This window comes from Leptinotarsa decemlineata, unplaced genomic scaffold (genome assembly GCF_025532065.1).
Source record: "Leptinotarsa decemlineata unplaced genomic scaffold, Ldec_3_MD MMD2_tig00003308_RagTag_RagTag, whole genome shotgun sequence".
Lineage (NCBI taxonomy): Eukaryota > Metazoa > Arthropoda > Insecta > Coleoptera > Chrysomelidae > Leptinotarsa > Leptinotarsa decemlineata.
This window is the reverse complement of record NW_027412586.1, coordinates 1,464,467-1,485,022: the sequence shown is the minus strand read 5'-3', so window position 1 is coordinate 1,485,022 and position 20,556 is coordinate 1,464,467.

The window sequence follows — 20,556 nt, the reverse complement described above, 5'->3', positions numbered from 1 at the left end:
ATAATAATCTGCCGCGCTTCAGTAAATCCCGAAATCCCCGCTTAGGCTTCCCTATTACTACAATTTATATATGGAATGGAATGGAACAAATTAATTGGGATTGGACATTTATAAGAGTTTCATCCTTAAGTTTTGAGAATAATTCATTGATAGTTATGTGAAGTAGAAAAGTTGTGTTGAAGATAGTTAAATAAAGAAGAGAAGAATATATGAACTGAAGGTCCCAGTTCGTTCCATCTTTGACCAATGCATAATAATGACCAGATTCAACGCCAGAACCACAGTGAACATTGCCTGCATGGAGATTATAATAATGGTCTGCTAGATTGAATGTTTATCAATATCGTAACTTCGTGAGAGAATAGTCAGGAGGCCTGTATGCAACTCCAAATGCGATACTTCGGTAAGCAGTTCGAATGTTCTTACATTACTAATCTTTGAATACACTCACAAGATGAGCTTTTATTAATATACATTCCCTCTCCACCATCTCTTCTCCAAGGGCCATCTCTTCAAAGGAACATGTAACCTAATTGATACAGTTGATACTGTAATGAATCTGAAGCCGGCCCTGACCGATGTCCCAGTCAGCAAACGTATGTCTGATCGCGAACCAGCGGGAAAGGTGTGGATGGGTCCCGAATTCCGCAGAGAAATCCGGAACGTTCGTTGACGATATAAAAACGTCGCTCTCCGTCCCGAAGAGTAGTCTGTACTTAGAAAGCGAATCGTGCGTTTAAGGAAAGGAATCTAATTGTGAAGATAAATTAAGCGTTAGTTACTGAGTGTTGTATATAAATTAGTTGTGATAGTGAAATATTGTTAAAAATAAATTTGATTAAGACAGTTAATTCTTTAATTCGTTACAATTGGTGATCAGAAGTGGATTTTCAAAATAAGTTTGTGAGCGCTTGGTGGACAATTTTTGTATCACAGTGAAATTGACTATAAAACTTTCGCACTTTCGCGCAGATAGACTGGTGATTCATTGTGTTTCGCGAAGCGGACAGTACAGAACGACGGAAATATGAACTGATAGTCCTTTCTCGCGAAAAATAGACGTGTGAAAATAAATAAGTGTTTCGGACTCCATTAAATAAGTGGATATATTCAGTTTTGAGTAAAATTGACAATAAGAGATAAAATGTGTTCAAGGAAAGTGCGCCTAGTGGACTTGAAAGTCGCCGAATTGAAGCAAGAATTGGAGGAAAGAGAACTAGATTCTTCCGGAAAAAAATCGGTACTCCAGAAGAGACTATGGGATAACTTGATTGAGTCAGGAGAAGATCCCGAAACATATTTATTCGAAGTTTCTGGGGGTGATTTGAGTTCAATAATGAGCAAATTCGATGGACTTCAACAAAATTCGGTAAGTCTGGAGGAGAAGCTTCTGGAAAATTCGAAGTGCCTAGAAAAGAAGCTTCTGGAAAATTCGAAGAGTTTGAAAGATGAACTTCAACAAAATTCGAAGTGCCTGGAGGAGAAGCTTCTGGAAAATTCGATGAGTTTAAAAGACGAACTTCAATAAAATTCGAAGTGCCTGGCGGAGAAGCTTCTGGAAAATTCTATGAGTTTAAAAGATGAACTTCAACAAAATTTGAAGTGCCTGGAGGAGAAGCTTCTGGAAAATTCGAAAAGTTTGGAAGATAAATTTCTAGAGAATTCGAATAGCTTGAAGGAAAAACTTCTTGAGAATGCAGAAGGCTTGAAAAAAGAGCTTTGTGGTGTGGCGAGCGTACTCGAAGAAAGGATAGGAACCATTGAGACAGAGATAGATAAAATCAGGAAGTTAATGAACACAGAAGTAGAAGAAATCAGAGGCGGAGTTCAGGCAGAAATCAGCGAGATAAAGAAAACAATCAGCAAGTTACAAAACAAAATTGTTAATTCTGCCCACCCCACGGAAACGGTTACTGAAAACTCAATTCCGGAACTGAAAGATGTCAAACTCAGTTCTGAACCAGGAAAGCTCTCCATGAAGCCTCCCCAGTTCGACGGAAAAACTCCTTAGGCAAATTACCGCCGACAATTTGAAGCTGCGGCCAGAGCGAATGGATGGAATGCAGGAGAAAAGGCGGTAGCATTAACATTGGCATTGCGTGGAGAAGCAACGAATATCCTACAAACCCTCACGCCCCAGGAACAGGAAGACTATGACCAACTTGTGAAGCATCTTGAACTGCGGTATGGACATGTAGCATATCCTGCTACACCCGAAAATGTAATGGAGCGGTTAGCAGTTCAGGCATTCTTAGATGGACTTCGCGACCAAGAATCGAGGCAGGCCTTGACGCTAGCCCATCCCAAACATCTCGTGGATGCACTGGCAAGCGCTCTGGAGTTTGAGGCTGCAAAACAATCCTGCAAGAGCCAGAGCAAACTTCGAGCTATCGAGGAAGATGGACAAGTGCCTGCAGATATTGAGGCCACCATCAGAAGAGTAATGAAAGAAGTTTTGCCTGAGAGGAAAAATATAAGATGCTGGAACTGTGGGAAAATTGGGCATGTGCGTAGCAAATGTCCAGCTTTCAAAGAATCGACATCAAATCAGGAAAACTAGAGGGGGTCGATGAGAAGGGGCAATCTTCGACCTGTACCCAGCAAGCCCCCGTAAAAAACGCATATGTTGCCATTCTCCAACGACAAGACAAAGGTGTTTTCGTAGACGGCCTCATCAACAACGAGCTTTGCAACATGCTGCTAGATACAGGTGCGACGAGAACCATTCTCGGGCCAATCTTTGCCAAAACACCGGCAAAAGTTGAACCGTCAAGCTGGAAGCTACACACCGAAACAGGGGAGCCAGCCACTGTAATTGGAGAACTACCAATTGAATTGGTGTTGGGCAGCACTAAATTGAAACATCGTGCATTGGTGGCGGACATCGAGGACGACGCAATCATTGGAATGGACATTCCAGAGGGTTCGAGCTGAATTTCCATGACGGCGTCCTACGTGTCGGCGGAGAAGAGTTGGTGCTTCATGGAAGAAGCAAAGAGACGATCAGGGTCCTGTTGGTTGAAGACGTGTGCGTACCGGAAAACGCTGAAACCATCCTGGAGGCTCGCTTGGACGGAAGTGCGAGCAGCGGCAAGGTGGTAATGTTCGAGCCCAAGCTACACGATGAGAAAATTGGACGAAGAATCGCACTGGGGAAGACCCTGTTGCGTGTTGATGAAGTTGTGCCAGTCAGGGTCATGAATGTCAACTACTTTCCCGTGACCTTGAAGAAAGGAACCATGCTGGGGCACTGTTCGTCCATTTCCTGTGTGATACGGAGTGTACGCAGTTCTGTTAGCCAAGGCAACAACTTGCCTAAAGAGTTGGAGAAGCTGATTGACATTTCCTCCAAAGACATACCACCAACTCACCGATCAAAACTGAGGGAGTTAGTCAAGAAGTACTAGGAAATCTTCGACATTGGAAATGGCGGCAGAACGAATGTGGTTCAGCATAGAATCGACACTGGGAATGCCCTACCAATCCGGCAATCAGCTAGAAGACTCCCCCTTGCGAAGAAAGAAGAGGCAGACAAGATAGTCAGCGATATGGAAAAAAAAGGGGTCATCGAACCTTCTGACAGCCCCTGGTCTTCCCCAGTCGTGTTAGTGGAGAAGGAGGACGGCTCGACAAGGTTCTGCGTGGATTATTGCCCACTAAATCACGTGACAAAGAAAGACAGCTACCCTCTTCCAAGAATCGACGACACTCTAGACACGCTAGCCGACTCCACAATTTTCTCGACCTTGGATTTGAAGAGTGGATATTAGCAAGTTGAATTGGTCCCAGAAGATCGAGAAAAGACAGCTTTCACCATCGGCTCCATATTGTGGCAGTTCACGGTTATGCCATTCGGGCTTTGTAATGCTCCAGCGACCTTCGAGAGATTGATGGAGACAACTGAGTGTTGTATATAAATTAGTTGTGATAGTGAAATATTGTTAAAAATAAATTTGATTAAGACAGTTAATTCTCTTATTCGTTACAATACACTGTATGATTTCACTATAAATGGTTTTACAAAACCTCGACACGTGCTTCGCTATACGATAGCTTCCTCAAGCCTAAACTAAAATTGACTTTTAAATTACAACTATTATAATCTTTAACACATTACCTACTTGTATGCTTACTTTCCAATGAATGAATCCACCCCAAAATGGCAGGTGTGAATTCATTAACTATATGAATACATTTTTCAAAAGTACCGTAAATATACTATTTCACCTGGAAATGAACAAATTCAATAATGAATTTGTTCATTTTCATAGTCTCCAAAAGGTTAAGTTTCAAACCTTTCTTCTAGAAACGGAGGTTCGAATTCATGGTTGAACTCGTATCCCTCTGTGATCAAATGAGCGGCATATGTGTAATTTATTTTTCCATTCTGAAAAGGATTGCTTTGTTCCTTTACGCGGGATTTGAACGTTCTTCCAGTTTGACCTATATATAACATCGGACATCACCCACATGATAATTTATATATTCATTTATGTCCCGATTTTTATGAAACTGAACTTTTATTTTTGTTATTTTTAATGTGCAAGCCTAAGTTGTTATTGGTTTTGAGAACAATCATCACACCTTTGTTGTGCAGAAAATCCGAAATATTTGTAGTGAGTTCTCTGAGTTCTTCTAGGTAGGTTGAGGTTGTATAATTTTTATGCTCTTCTCTTCGAATTGGGTACACTTCCTTCAAAGCTTGGCTGTATAACTTTTTTGATAATAAAGAGTGTATTACGCTACTATCGTAATCATTGTTGACGGCTATTAGTTTTATTATGTTCAGTTCTTTAATGAAGTTCGCCTCTGACTAGGGCATATTTATCAGTCTGTGGATCATACTGTTGAAAGCTGCTACTTTGTGTTGATACGAGTGGGTGGACGAATTATGAATGATAATATCTATATGTGCCGGTTTACGATAAATTGAAAAATCATGTTTACTATTCACTTTTGTTGTTGGTAAAAATAAAAGTTAAAATAGTATATTAAATAAATAGTAAATAGTAATAGTATATAATGTAACGTTCCATTTTTCCATTGGTAATTTCATATTGTTTGTGACACAATCTGAACACAAAATAAACCTTCTCCTTTTCAATTCCAAATGTGAATTATAACATACCCATTATCTAAATTCTTATTTTTATTTTCACAGATCTGTGATTCTTATGAGCAGTCTTCGGTAGCGCTACCAAATAAATATATCGGAATATTGACATTCAAAAGCCATATTATTTGTTTTGATTATTTCATTCCGTATCACGGTTAGGTATACGAATAGACGTCAGATAAATCTCCTTCTTTTGTTCAGTTAGAGAATCCATTCAAAGAGTAATGTTATTGAGTCAGGGAATTCATTTTTACCGTGTAGGGTCAAATTAGAAGGTAGACACAGAGAGATCTCTATTTTTATGTCAGTCTTAGAATCGGTGGACTCTGTTTTTATGTCTATTTTATTAGGTGAGAGAAGAGTGAATTTTGAACTGATACCGATTCGGTGTAGGAGTAGGAAATTGTGAAACGGTCGTTTCTGTGCTTGGCTTTCTAAGTGAGAACAACTAGTGATGACAAAATAGTTATTAAATTTTGATAGTCATTCATATCAGTGGATTCCAACTGGGCTGTAAATTGAATGGGGATTATAGTGAATGATGTCATGGAGTTGTGAATTAAAGTTAACCGTAAAATCAATTGAATTTTTTGATAGTAGTTCTGCCAAGTAAAAGTGAAACATAAAAAGCTGAACATGAAATACTGAATATAAAAAAGCTAGTTCATTTCAGCTCCTTTGCATAGTTCAGCATTTCAAGCCAGAGTTTGTTACTGAGGAATCCCATGACAACCGAACGATTTTTTTATCTCACACTCAGCTCTCCCTAGTCGGAAGACGTCTCTGATGTCTAATTCTCTCGCACCTATATTCAGTTCAGTGTTTATCAGCGAGAGTACTTCGTCAAATGTGTTATTTTCGTTTTCTTTCGAAACATATACAATCAAATTGTATTTTTTCTGCTTTCTTTCTATGACTTGGCCTCTTAGACAAAGATCGATATTTTACTCTCTTAAGTATTCGTTATTGCTCTTCAATCTGATGCGATATGAATATCAAAGTTGTTAATGTCAACCCGTAAGCCATCAATTTCTAGAACTAGATGTTTATTTTCATCTTTCAGATCACTCGTATTTCGATTCAACTTTTCAAAAATTGAGGAGACATTCTCCATTCCACAAATGATATATCGGACTACATCGCTCACTGAGAATGAGAAATGCCGATTAAGTTTTTGTGAAGTAGCTATCTGCTCTGCTCCTCAGATACAGAACAGAACAAATTTGTAACCTGGTAATGTTTTTGTGACCGTTTCTAATGCTACTTTGCAATACGACTTCAAAATTTAACCGACGCGACGATCCATGGATTTCATACACACTAAATCATACAAGTTTTAGGTATATAATCACCATCGCTTCTACAGAAATTGTTGATATTTCGTGTTAATACTTGTGTTTATCAACACAACACAATTCATTATCAATCGCGTCTGCTTCCCCAAAACTTTTATACCGAATGAAAATCAGAGTTGCATATTATTTTATCATGTTTGAGTAGGAATATTCGTTAAGGGATTTTACAGTATGGAGGAATCGTATTAAGAATCATACGTTAAAAAGCAAGACCTCGTTAGTTCTCAGCTCGCACAAGTTTCGACTTCTGAGGGTTGTTGTTCGTAGGGGTGCGATAGCTGGTTAACCGAAAAACAGCAGACAGAAACTTTTTTTTTTAGATTTCTAGGAAAAATGAGAATGAAGAAACAAAGTACTGCATTTGATTGACAGTCTAACCAACAAAAACCAAGATGACACCATCCTAATGGAACATTTTTCGAATCAACAGATAGTTGAATGAGAAATGTTTTCTCCTAATATAGGTTACTGCTGAACAAAAAAGTTCTGAGTTGAATGTAAAAATCATAATTTGGCTATTGTCTTGTAAACTATGAATGTATGAAAACTCTATCAAGCGATGAATGAAAATAAATATTTGTCTTTGATAGGATTTTTATGAAAACGCTGATAAAAGTAACACGAAAATATTCCAGCTATCATAAGGTTGTCTATTATCGAAGCTGGAGATTTTTCCAACCGTAACAAGTTTGCGGTTTCATTCTGGAACTCTAATGCCTTTATACCACACCCCTTGACTTAGTGGCTCACATGGCGGAACTGAAAATAGTTCCTGTTCTGGAACGCCCCTCATTCCTCACGGAGAATTCTATGCAGAGCCGGCTTGCTCTCGATTTTCACAAATCTGTCTTCTCGAATGAGCCATTCTTGTTTTCATTCTTATTAACATCAGATAATTCATTACAGATGTCTCAGATTTATTGTTAACCATCTACAAATAGTAGGAACCGAACAAGCCTCCTGGGGTAGACGGCATACGAGCTGAAACCTTATAATGTATTTCTGAATATATCATTGAACCACTCACCTATATAATCAACGAATGAATGAGAGTTGGAATTTGGCCACAAATTTTCAAAGAAAGTGTAGTGGTGCCCATCTATAAAATAAAAGACAAAAATAATGTGCCAAACTACCGACCACTAACTTTAATAACTCACTTGATGAAGATTTTTGAGAAATTTTTTTCAAAAACGCCTCAGTTCATACATTGCGAAATATAATCTACTTTCCGAAAAACTGTTTGGATTCAGAAAACAAAAATCAACTGAAGATGCTATATTGAAATTAATTCAAAAGGTATCTGAGTCATTGAGGAAAGTAAACCATGCTTATGTGTTTTCGTGGACCTTTCCAAGGCCTTCGATACGGTGAGTCATCAATTACTGCTTGAAACCCTACAAGATATTTGAGTCAGAAGTAATAGTTTGAAATTATTCAAATCTTATCTCCAACACAGACACCAATTCGTGAAGATAGACAATTGCAGCAATCCCAGCACTATTCGGTATAGAGTACCTCAGGGAACAATTCTGAGACCACTTCTCTTCGATATTTACGTGAAAGGTATGTTTTGCTGAAGGCTAAAGGGGATATTCTAGGTTTCGCGGATGATACAGTCATATTTTACAAAGGAAATTCTTGGGAAGAACTTATGGACATAGTTGCATCAGACCTTGATAGAATCTGGAAATAGCTGAATTATAAATCACTCACAATTAATGTTGATAAAACACACTTCCTACAATTTTGCTGCAATAGGACAACTTCCCCTAAGTTTGATAAAATTCAAGTTAACATTCCAACAGAACAGTTTGGTATCAAATCAGCAACATCTTCAAAATATTTGGGAGAACACATAAATATGCATCTCATATCCAATCTCTATGCCATATCCAATCTCTATGCCAAAAGTTGAGATTCATTCTCCACAAGTTTAAAGTCCTTACATCCTCATTATCACCAAAGCAAGTAAAAACACTGTATCGTGCCCTTGTAGAGAGCCATCTTCGATACGGATTATTAGTAAAAACTCATTCATATCCTATAGAAGTCCTTCAAAGACGGTATTCAAAAATTATCTTAAAAAAAGAACTCACTTTTCCATCTGATGCTCCCTATGTGGAATGTCATGTATTTGTCAACGAAATCAACATATCACACCACAAATGCAAAAACTAATATCCCAACGTTCAAATAAATACTTTGCTCCAAAATTATACAACACACTTCCACATGAAATCAAATTGATTAAGAACCCACATCGATTCAGAAAATAACTGAAATCTTTCATACATAAGGAACCCTGATAAAATTTCCTGAAGTCATTGTTGATTGACTCTCCTCTCATTCACTACTCGCTAATATGTAACCTTATGTATTACAATATTGAATTATATATAATAGGTTTGAGTTCATATTCCTCCAATTTAATTTTATCGATATTGTCTTTGGTAAAGTTTAGTTGACTGGTTTCATTAGGAAAAAAAAGATAATAACGCAGTCATCACACCACTCTCCTCATCAATCTACGGTATTCATAGGATCAAAACAAAATTGAATCGTTGAGCATAGTATTCACTTGTTTACTCAGGTCCAACGATTCAATTTTTTTTTATCTGATCAATACCGTAGATTGCTGAAAAGAGTGGTGTAATGACTGCTACCGTGATCCTTCCGGATTATTTTTTAATTTTTGATACATTTACTTTATAATCATCTTATTCTTCAACAAAACCGTTCAACATGAAAATATTATTTATTTTTTTCAAATATGTTTTGAAAAAATAATTATTCATCACACTCAATTTTTATTGACATCACTCCCAAGTTAGTGATACTAGTTTTGTGTTTGAAATGTTAAAATAAATGATGATCAAAGTCATTCGTTCGACAACTTTTCCACAGTGGTTATTGTTGATAGCCGAAGTAATGGGATATTTTTTTATGCATTATCGGATATGCCCAATCAGAGCACATAATAAATGTTGTACCCAGTTCAAAGCGTGTACAACAATCTTCCATATAAGTTCACAATTTTTGCTATTGTTACTGACATATTGTCTGTGTGATATGCTATGATATGCACAGCAACCTAACCTAACCTACCACAACTTTTTAGGAATAAGCATTCTTTCAACATATAAAATCGAACAATTTGTTATGAATATGACTTGAGAATTTAATAAAAATTAACAATATTCATTTTGTTTTTTGATTATATAAGAAAAATGCCAACCACACGGTCAACCGAGTTGAATATCTGTGGGAAATTGAAAATTGATCTATTTTAGAAGTTTTCCATATGATCTAATGACTATTATCTGAACTTTCACCTTGGGTATGCTAGAGTTTGCTTACAATAACTCTTTGATTATTTCAACAATAAATTCCACTATGGATGAGTTGTTGCATTATTTTTGGTACTTACTGACAAAATATGGTTGATCATCGACCATTATCAACCAGTGCTAAAGTTTTTGATAAAGTGTTCACCACAAATAGAAATTATCAAAAAAATTAGGTCAACATCAAAAAGAAAATAACTCAAAGTTCAGAAATGATATTTTTTTTAAAATAATTAGTTTTTTAATGTGGATTTTCATCAAGTATCGGTTAGTTCTATTCAATTAATGATATTTTTATTCAGGTCTAATCAAGAAATAAGATATATGTTCAAATTTCGCGAGCTACGTACATGTGAATAGCTATTTAGCTTCTTTGGTTCGTTCGCGGCATAAAAGTTACAATTATTTAGCGTATTCGGCAATTTTCTGCTTTCAAAAAAAAAGTGGATGATGAAATTTGCATCAAATTTTATGCTAATAAAAAAATTGAGTGCTTCAAAATATTTGAAATGTTAACAGTGGCATACGATGATTGTACTCTTTGTCAGAAACATGTTTACAAGTGGTACAAATTTTTCACAGAATGTCAAAAAAATGTGAATGACGACGCTCACCGTGGACGCCCCAGTACATCAACAACCGATGAAAATGTTGGAAAGTGACATTATATAGAATCATCGAGTCACTATTATAGAAGTAGCTGAGGATGATCTGTTGGCTCATGCCATGCAAGTGTCCCAAAAATTTTAAAAGTGAGGCATATGACAGCGAAGTTCGTTAAAAAAATTGCTGAATTTTGACAAAAAAAAACCATCATTGTTCAGGAATTGGCGAATCATAGGTAGATGGTTATGACATCGAAACCAAAATCTAATCGCCCTAATGGAAGAGCCCAGCAGGGCCAGGGCCAGTTCCAAAAAAAAATTTGCTCACTATTTTTTTCGATTAGTGTGGTGCATCAGGAGTTTTTTCCACATGGTGGTACAATCAATAAGGAGTATTATCTTGTAGTTATACGTCACTTGCGAAGAAAACGTCGGTATTATAGAAAAACAACTTATATCTTTTGCATCACGATAATACACCTACTCACTCGTTATTATTTGTTCTTAATTTTTTGGATATGAACAAACACCGTAATCATGCCCCAGCCACCGTATTCACCAGATTTGCCCACTTCCGCGACTTTTCTTTGTTTCTAAGATTGGGGAGACTCATGATAAAATGGCCTTTTTGCGGCGTTTGATAAAGTAAAAATCGATTATTGACCTTCTATTTCGAAGTCGGCGGGAAACTAATTACAATGTCACCTTTCACGAAATTTAAGTAATTGATGATGAGAGCGAAGGAACTCATGGCGATTGAGATGTGAGGATTTCAATAACTTAGTGTTATCGAACAGGATATTTTATTATCAAAACTTATACACTTTCAAGACTGCACATTGTATTCTTAACTTTTAGGTCTATTGTTGTTTTATCATTGAATGTCTCATCAGCTACCATTTTTCAATTTTACTTTCCATTTATCACACTCACACAGTAGTATTGAAACTAACTGAATATATGACAAGAATTTCAAGTCCAACTCTGGCGATTTCTTTCTTATGAAAGCTCTTCAGCAGGAAGCTACGTTTTCTACTTTTTGGCATCCTGCCGGCTCTTGAAGTGGATACTATAAAGCACTGTAAAACAACAGCATTGTGCTGACTTTCAGCCTCATAGATGTGAAGTATGAGGTAATCAGGTCAAAACGTAAACAAACTGAAATATTTTCCAGGAAAAGCTGCGAATCAGTCAATGAGAATAATGAATGAACGTAATTACTGCAAAAAATGTTCTTTGCTCAAGCTAGCGTTGACTAATAAATCAAATAAGTATGTATATTGTATCAATTATAAAAAAGATACCGATAAGAATATTTCAACATGAGACCAAAAACTACTCCTTTCAAAAAATCTGTCTTTTGTCAGTTGTCGCCTCCTTACGAACGACAAACTTTGGAATTTATCACTCTAGCTAGGGATTACCGAGGTTCTACCTTCGAACGTGCTATTTTCATTACGATCAGTGTTTTATTTCAGTAAAAAATAGTGAATAAAATTGGTTTCCCGACAAGTTGCTTAATAAAATGAAACCGTTTTCTATTGACAATTGGGTTCATTACCAAATTATATTCAGAAATCAGCAATTGACAATCATATCGAACTAGTGACCAGGACCGACTTCGCCCATATAGCAGAACACTTATACCTCCTATTTTTGTTAATAAGTGTCACATCACCTTGTTCATAAGTGAAGTTTTGAATTTATCTGAAAGGAGTGCTTCTGAAGTTATGAGAGCAGAAAGTTTCGATTCTAGAAAATTCCAAAACATTCTTCTAGATTATTAGGCATAGCGCAACATTTCGGAATATCGCGTAACATTCTAAAATGTAATGGTATGTTCGAAAATAGTCTGGAACATTCGGAAAAATTCCGGAATATTGCAGATCATTGTTGAACGAACAAGGTAGTACTATCTAGTGATATCTCTTTATACTGATGTATGGAACAGTACAGAAAACGTGATGGTAATCCTAATTCTGTTGAATATTCTGGAACAGTGTGGACCATTCCAAACCTCTTCTCTTTGTGGGGCTATCCTTTGGTAAGGGTGTATAAAGCAAAATCTGTTACCTTACAACTCTTATTGTCATGAGCGGAACCGAGTATCCCAGTTAGTGTTCTCAAAATAGTTTTGAATAACATGAGAAATAATCATGTAATGAACGACCTACGAAATTCGAAACAAAAAAATAACAAGAAATATACAAACTCAAACAATACGTTACTATTTCTCAAGTACAAAACTTGTAAGGTTATTTGACAAATATATCAAACAAAACTGTGAATGTGTTTAAATAGAAGTAATCAAGATGAAAAATTTACTAATCTTGTAAACAGGCCTTGTTTGTAGAAGAGAATACTTAGAATACAATTATTCTGCAAAGGACCAAATGACAAATATCAACAATCGAGGACAAACAAACGTTGTTGTTATTTTTCTCATTTGAAGGGAGTATGTGTTATAACTTCATAAAAAATAGTTGTGAATTAATGAGATATATAAGAACTATAATTGTATCGTCTTCATTGAAAACATGGGTTGGAATGGGTTTCCCAATTGAACATCTGCCAATGCCAATTGAAGATGAAAATACTATTATTTTCGATTTCAAGATTTTTAGAAAATATCAGCAATTTCATTTGATGAAATTGGCCGATACTTGAATATCCGTGATATTAAGTATTCAAGTAGCATTTTCATTGATGAATTGGTAAGGCTTTCGGTTTTCCCAACTGAAAGGAAAAATCTTTTCGAAACAACTTATTTCACCTGAGCATTGAATATGACTATTGAGTTACACGAAAATAACTTTATTCTATTCAGTTCATATTCCAAACATCCATTGTGGAACTGAAACAGATATCATTCATAGGAACGGCACACAACGTGATATAAGAAAAGAGTTTTGAAGTAAATGTCGCTCACACTATCATCCTCAATAGATTTACTTGTAATTTCAATGTAATCACCGTGTTTGAAGATCAGTCTGAATAAAAAAACGTTATGTCCGTTCATACAAAAGTATTCGTTTCGAAAGAGTATATTCTTTCAGTTCATATCTGAAGGAAACTTCCGTGTAAGTTTTTATTATCTTCTTTCTTTCGGGAGTTTCCCGCATTTTTTGTTCGACGATGGAAAAGTAGAGGGCCAAAATGATTTCTTTTTAATTAGGTGAATTTTGTTGAATTCCGAATTCAAACTCGAAATTTCAATCAGTTATTCAATTTGAGCTTAGAATTTCGTTGGATTTCTACTTGGAATTTTATGATTCCATCCTCAGAATCATTTGACAAAAATACGTGAAATGAAATTATATGAAAATTATGAATTCTCGTTATATTATCATTTGTTTCTTCATAGAAATAGAAGATCAACTAAACCTGTACATATGATTTTCATCAGTGTAGTTCTACATAATGATGTAGATGAACTGAAAAATCTATTGAAACTATTATTAATAATATTGATGTCCAAACTGTGTTGACAGCAACACGTAGCAACTCATTTATTTTTTCTGTCATAGAAACCAAGCAAAGCCTACGCGTTCAGGAATGGTAAATGAAGTGAGTTACTATGTGATTGTACCAATGCAAAAAAAAATCATATTTTGACCATAAACTAATGATTTTGTTATTTTCAAGATTGGGAATGATGGAAATATTCCACATGAAAATTATTCAGTAGAAACCACCCTTGAGATAAAGATTATTGTTATACGAAAATTTCCAAAAAGAAAAATTACCAATGTTCATTGTGTTGGGGTAAAAATAATTGGGTAATATAATTTTTGTAATAGACCAAAAATTATAATCATTGATGATGCTGATTATTTCAAATGAAACACACTGAATTGCGATTTTATCGCTTTATCGCTATTTGAAATGGAAGAGGCTGGTATTTTTAAAAAAAGTTAGTGGTGGCCTGTTGACACAAAACGTTCAATCAAAGATTCATTGTTACATCGACATAATACATTTCGAATATAATTAGGTTTTTGTTTTTCAATTTTCATATATTTTCCAAAATTACAAATGTGTGTGTAATAACCTCACATAATATACAGGCTGATTCACGGTGGATGGCACATTAGACGTTTCTGGTGAACCAGACAACGGATCACTTTGAAAATTTAATGGAGGGCATATTCAAACATTCTCTAGCCAACTGAAATATTTTTGACAATGCAGTGTTGCCGCTTCTATTAGAAAGCAGTAGCAACTTTGATTTTTCAAATGGAACACTCTGTATATAATATTATTTTTGGAATCTCCAATAATTGCCCGACAACTTTTCTTGATATTTCCCTATACCTATCTGTTACAGTTTTCGAAATAAAAATTAATTTCAATTTTTTTCTTCGAAAATCATGACTTCTAAAAATGCCGATATCTTTTAGTTAAGAAGTACTATGATATCGAAATTTGGTTTGGAGTTAGGTGATACCTGGACACTTCCCACACGTCAGCCTAATCTCCGTTACTTCAATACAGGGTGGTAAAAAATACAGTTTTTTCGTTTGCTTGAAAAAGTTGCTGAAATTTGATAATTTTAAATGGAACACCCTGTATATTATTGAAAATTCGGAAAGCTGCTGAAATTTGCTTTCTTTCTATGTATATCATAACTATACCTAACTAGTCAAGTTTCGGACTTATGAACATTTATTTGTGAAAATGTCCCTTCAGAATGGTATTTCCATTCGATATTTGGTAAGTAGGCCATGATTACTATTTGACAGTAGCGTTGTGACATTCTCCTAATAATATCGACATTTTCGTCACTTCAGAAGTTGCAAATACCTTCAAAACGATGGAACAAAACTATTCAAACGAAGTTCTTATGAATTTGTTTATTATTTTTGGACAGTGTGACAAGTTCAATGACAAGTTCGATGAAATGTATCCGAATCTACCGCCAATGAACCTCAAGAAATTTATACGAATTCAGAACAATTTCAATGCTTTTGGATCAACTTTAAAAGCACCAAGAAACTTGCCTCGACCCGTAACTTTCGAAGACAACCAGATTAATGTCTTAGCATATTTTCACGCATTTCCCGAGTCATCGATAAGAAGTGCTGAAGAAGATTTGGGTATAAAATATTCATCGGTTCAAAGAATCTTGCGAAGACATAAAATGCATGATTATAAATTCACCAAAATTCAAGCAATGATGCCTCAAGATCCTCAACAGAGAGTAGAATTTTGTGAAATGTTGTTGAAACGCATTCAAGAAGATCCACTTTTTTTAAATAAAATTATTTGGACTGATGAATCGAAATTTTCGAGAGAAGGGATTTTCAATAGAAAAAATCGTCATTATTGGTCCAGTGAAAATCCTCACGTCATAAAAGAAGCCATCGAGATCACCCGATCTTAATCCATTAGATTTTTATTTGTGGGGAATGTTTAAAGAAAAAGTTTACAAAATACCCGTGCGTTCGAGAGATGAATTGTTAGAAAGGATTGCCCAAACATTTGAAGATTTGGATCCCAATGAAATCAGATCTGCCACCACGAAAGCAGTCAACACCCGCATTTTAAAGTGCTTGGAAGTGAACGGCCAGCGATTCGAACATATTTTGAAATATTTCACATGATTGTTTTACTTTTTTATAATTATTCATATCAATATTTTCAATTTCAAGTTTCTTGGTGCTTTTTTAAAGTTTATCCAAACATAGTGAAATTGTTCTGAATTCGTATAAATTTCTTGAGGTTCATTGGCGGTAGATTCGGATACATTTCATTGAACAACGCATGTCACAACGCTACTGTCAAATAGTAATCATGGCCTGCTTACCAAATACCGAATGGAAATACCATTCTGAAGGGACATTTTCACAAATAAATGTTCGAAACTTGACTAGTTGGGTATAGGTATGATATACATAGAAAGAAAGCAAATTTCAGCAGCTTTCCGAATTTTTAATAATATACAGGGTGTTTCATTTAAAATAATCAAATTTCAGCAACTTTTTCAAGCAAACGAAAAAACTGTAATTTTTTACCACCCTGTATTGAAGTAACGGAGATTAGGCTGACGTGTGGGAAGTGTTCAAGTATCACCTAACTCCAAACCGAATTTCGATACCATAGTACTTCTTAACTAAAAGATATCGGCATTTTTAGAAGTCATGATTTTCGAAGAAAAAAATTGAAATTAATTTTTATTTCGAAAACGGTAACAGATAGGTATAGGAAAATATCAAGAAAAGTTGTCGGGCAATTCTTGGAGATTCCAAAAATAATATTATATACAGAGTGTTCCATTTGAAAAATCAAAGTTGCTACTGCTTTCTAATAGAAGCGGCAACACCGCATTGTCCAAAATATTTTAGTTGGCTAGAGAATGTCCGAATATGCTCTCCATTAAATTTTCAAAGTGATCCGTTGTCTGGTTCACCAGAAACGTCTAATGTGCCAACCACCGTGAATCAGCCTGTATAAGCCTAAGTATATAATTCAAGGAAGGCGTGACTCCTTGTGAATTTTCTTTGACTGTTTCCCACGATAGTTACCCACCTTTTTTCTCATTTAGTGATTTTCATATCTGTTACGGTTTGGAATATATAAATGTAAACACATAACTGCCTAACGGAAAAATAGTTCATTCAACAAAAATACAAGAAATAACAATTTCACAGCTGAATGATTATGGAGAAAAAAATTAAAATTTGCCTTCTACACCTCGGCTGCCAATATTATAATCAATAGATGTTGGATATAATACTTGAGTTTGTAAAAAGCCTGCAGATCTTAATGAGGATCTAGAAGTGATTTCGAATTGAAGTGAAAGTAACCACGGTCAATTCAAATCACGAAAATCCAGGCATCGGTTTTCTCCAAAAAGAGGAATGCCGCTGAACCGGATATAATAATAACAGAACAGACAATTCCGCTTTCTGCTTCAGTAAGTTTGTTGTGGGTTAAAATAGACACCAATATGTCTTGGCACAATCATGTCGCTGGAATTGCTAAGGCTGCTTCTCAAAATTTTGGAATACTGTTCTGAACCCGAAAACTGTACACCCCTCAGCAACTTTTGATGCTTTATAAAGCTCAGATCAGACCATCTTTGGAGTATTGTTCTCATGTATATAGCTCCACCCCTGAGCATACCCTGAAGCTGCTAGATTATATCCTAAAGAGTCATCCGCCTGATTGGAGACGCGAACATCACTTGCAATCTTGGTAGTCTGGAAGATCGAAGGAAGGTTGGAGATTTGTATCTCTTCTATAAATACTTTCACGGGAAGTATTCATGTCACTTGGCACATTTGATTTCACCAAGAGCGATACATAACAAAAATACGCGACTGACTGTGACTTCTTATCGTTTTGAGGTTCAACTCGGCACACCTCGAACTCCACTGTTTGGAAAATCTTTCATTTGGAGAACTTTGTTTATGTGAATTGAACTTTCTGAGAACGTTTTTCCAAATGGATTTAATCTCCAGAGATTCATATAACTGTATATCTTGATGTAGCTTACTGCGGAAAATGAATACTGCCTAACTAACGTCTGTTATGAGTTAAGTTAGAGGATATTTTTATGTGAGACCAGGATGTTTCGATTTTTTTTTCTCAGTGATATTATATGCAATGAATTCGAGAACAATTATTATCTCTGAAACAACTCACTATAGGTATACAAGATGAAATATCTAGAATGTTCTGAATACAATTCAAGAAGGTTGACTGTAAATTTTTTCATATGAAACTCAAAATATAAATTGACGTGTCCCAGCTTTTTTTATTATGGAAATTATTCCATTTTGCTGATACATACTGTATTAATCAAAGCATTTGAAACCCCTTGTGAATTCTTCGATTCCGAACTACTGTAATCGTACAAAAAGCACCCTGTTTCGCCGTCCCTCTCATTTCTGAAATATTCCACTTATATGAATTTCTTCAGGCATAAATACACATTGGCGAGATTCCATTCCAGAATGTAAGACTGTGTAATGAGCGTGAGTTAGTAAAAAGTTGGCGACCCTCGTTCCCTAACAGAGTTCAACCAACCCCTGTCCAAGTTTCACATACTTCTGAAATGACCAAAGTGGGACCACAGTCCGCACGAACATTCCTCAATTCCATTATATTCGTTAACTTTTCGGTAACCTTTGTTGATGGGTATGGTTCGCAGAAGAGAATGACGATAAAAAGGGAGTGCCGTGAGAGGAATACATTATTCTATAAAGGGGGGTGGATTTGTTACTAGATTCATTTGATAATAGATTCATTAGATAAAGTCTCAGAGATATTGCATTCTTACCATGAGAGAAGCTTATGTTCATTAGTTCATATACTTCAAAATGAGTTAGATTACATTGAAAGTATCAAATACGAATAATTTTATTATTGTTTGAATTTAAATGGGTATATTTGTAGAAGAGATCAATTTTTGGGAAAGAGAGGTTCTGGCTTTCCACTTCTTCATCTTCCTGCAAACACCGCCATACATACTTCCTCCACGCATCCACACCAGCATAAAGAAGGTATCTACAGTCAATTGTTTGCTTCACAGACTATTGAATATTTCACTGCCGGAAAGTAATTTTCGGAGAGAGCTAAGTTTTACCAAACAAATCGCTATCAACAACAATTACGAAGTAGATATTATCGACTTCATTCTTCACAAAATCCTACGAAAACAACCCATGGACTAGGTTTACCTAATTTCAATATAGTGTCCGTTATAGGACATTGTTATATTTTGGTGAACCCACCAAATTCGTTCTTCGAAATATATTTGTTTGTATGAAGATGCTGAAGTAGAAAGGCGAAACCTTTCTTTCCCAAAAATCAACTATGGTTATAATTTCGCGAGAGTCGATTTTTCGACTAGACTCTATATTCTATTTATATCAACCGGAGTTGAGCAGTCACAGTAATCATGGAGGAAAACTCGCGTTGATGAATATATTTCAGAAATGTTAATTCTATATTTTTCATCAAAAAGTTATTTCTAACAAAATTGAAAATATTTGAATATCAAATTCATATTAGTCCAGATCGAAAGTGGGATTTTGAAAAAATAATTTGCAATACATTGCAATCCCTTCTCTGAAAAATGCGACTTTTGATATCTTTACTAATATTTTAAATGTGAAAGTTTGTGAGGATGGATAAATGTATGTATGTATGTTGGCTCTTTCACGCCTGAACGACTGAACGAATTTAGGCGAAATATCACATAAATAAGGCTCATACACCGAAATAACATATAGGCTAAAATACTCCAGATCACTGAGCCAAAGGATTAAGTGGGAAATGGGAAAAAATACCAGCGTGGTACAAACAGAAATGACTGGTATCTCAATCGCCACAAAAGAAATAACCAGACGAGGAATTTCTGGCAAAAACGTAACAATCTGCATTGACAGCAGACAAGTCCTATTAGCATTGAACAGACAACGTGTAACCTCAGGGCTTGTACTAGAGTGTCACCAAGATTTAGCCAAAGCCTTGGTATATAATAACAGTAACCTGAGGTGGGTTAAAGGGCACGACAGGAGTGACGGTTATCATATTGCTGACTCTTTAGCCAAAGAAATGGCTGGAATAATAATTTTAGGACCCAGTGGCACCTACGGCCTGATAACTTCGACAATTGCGGAACTAGCCAAATGTTACATCTGTGCTCAATCATTAAAGAGATGGGATGGAATCAAAGGATGCAATCTTGCCAGGATCACCTTGGGCGACCCTGTGAAGCTGACGCCGAAGAAATATCTGGCGATGACCAGAAAAAATCTACGCCTAACAGTAGGGTTTCTGACTGGAAGTAGGGAAACACCTCCATAATATGGGGCTAGCGGACACACCTCTATGTAGGATGTGTGAACAGGAAGATGAGACTGTCAGGCATGTCCTATGCGAGTGCCCGGAGTTATCGTCAATGAGAGAGTATGTCTTCGACGAGCCTTGGCCTACACCTGCCGATATAAAGGAGATGTCTCACAATGACCTGTCCACCTTCCTGGAAAGGACAGGTCAATAGAAATAGATTCTAAATGGATTCTAGTTTATTGTAGTAACAACAAAATATTACTATATTTTATATTCTTTCGAAGTATAGCAAAAAATTTACGATAACAAATCATAAAATAACAATTCTCCCC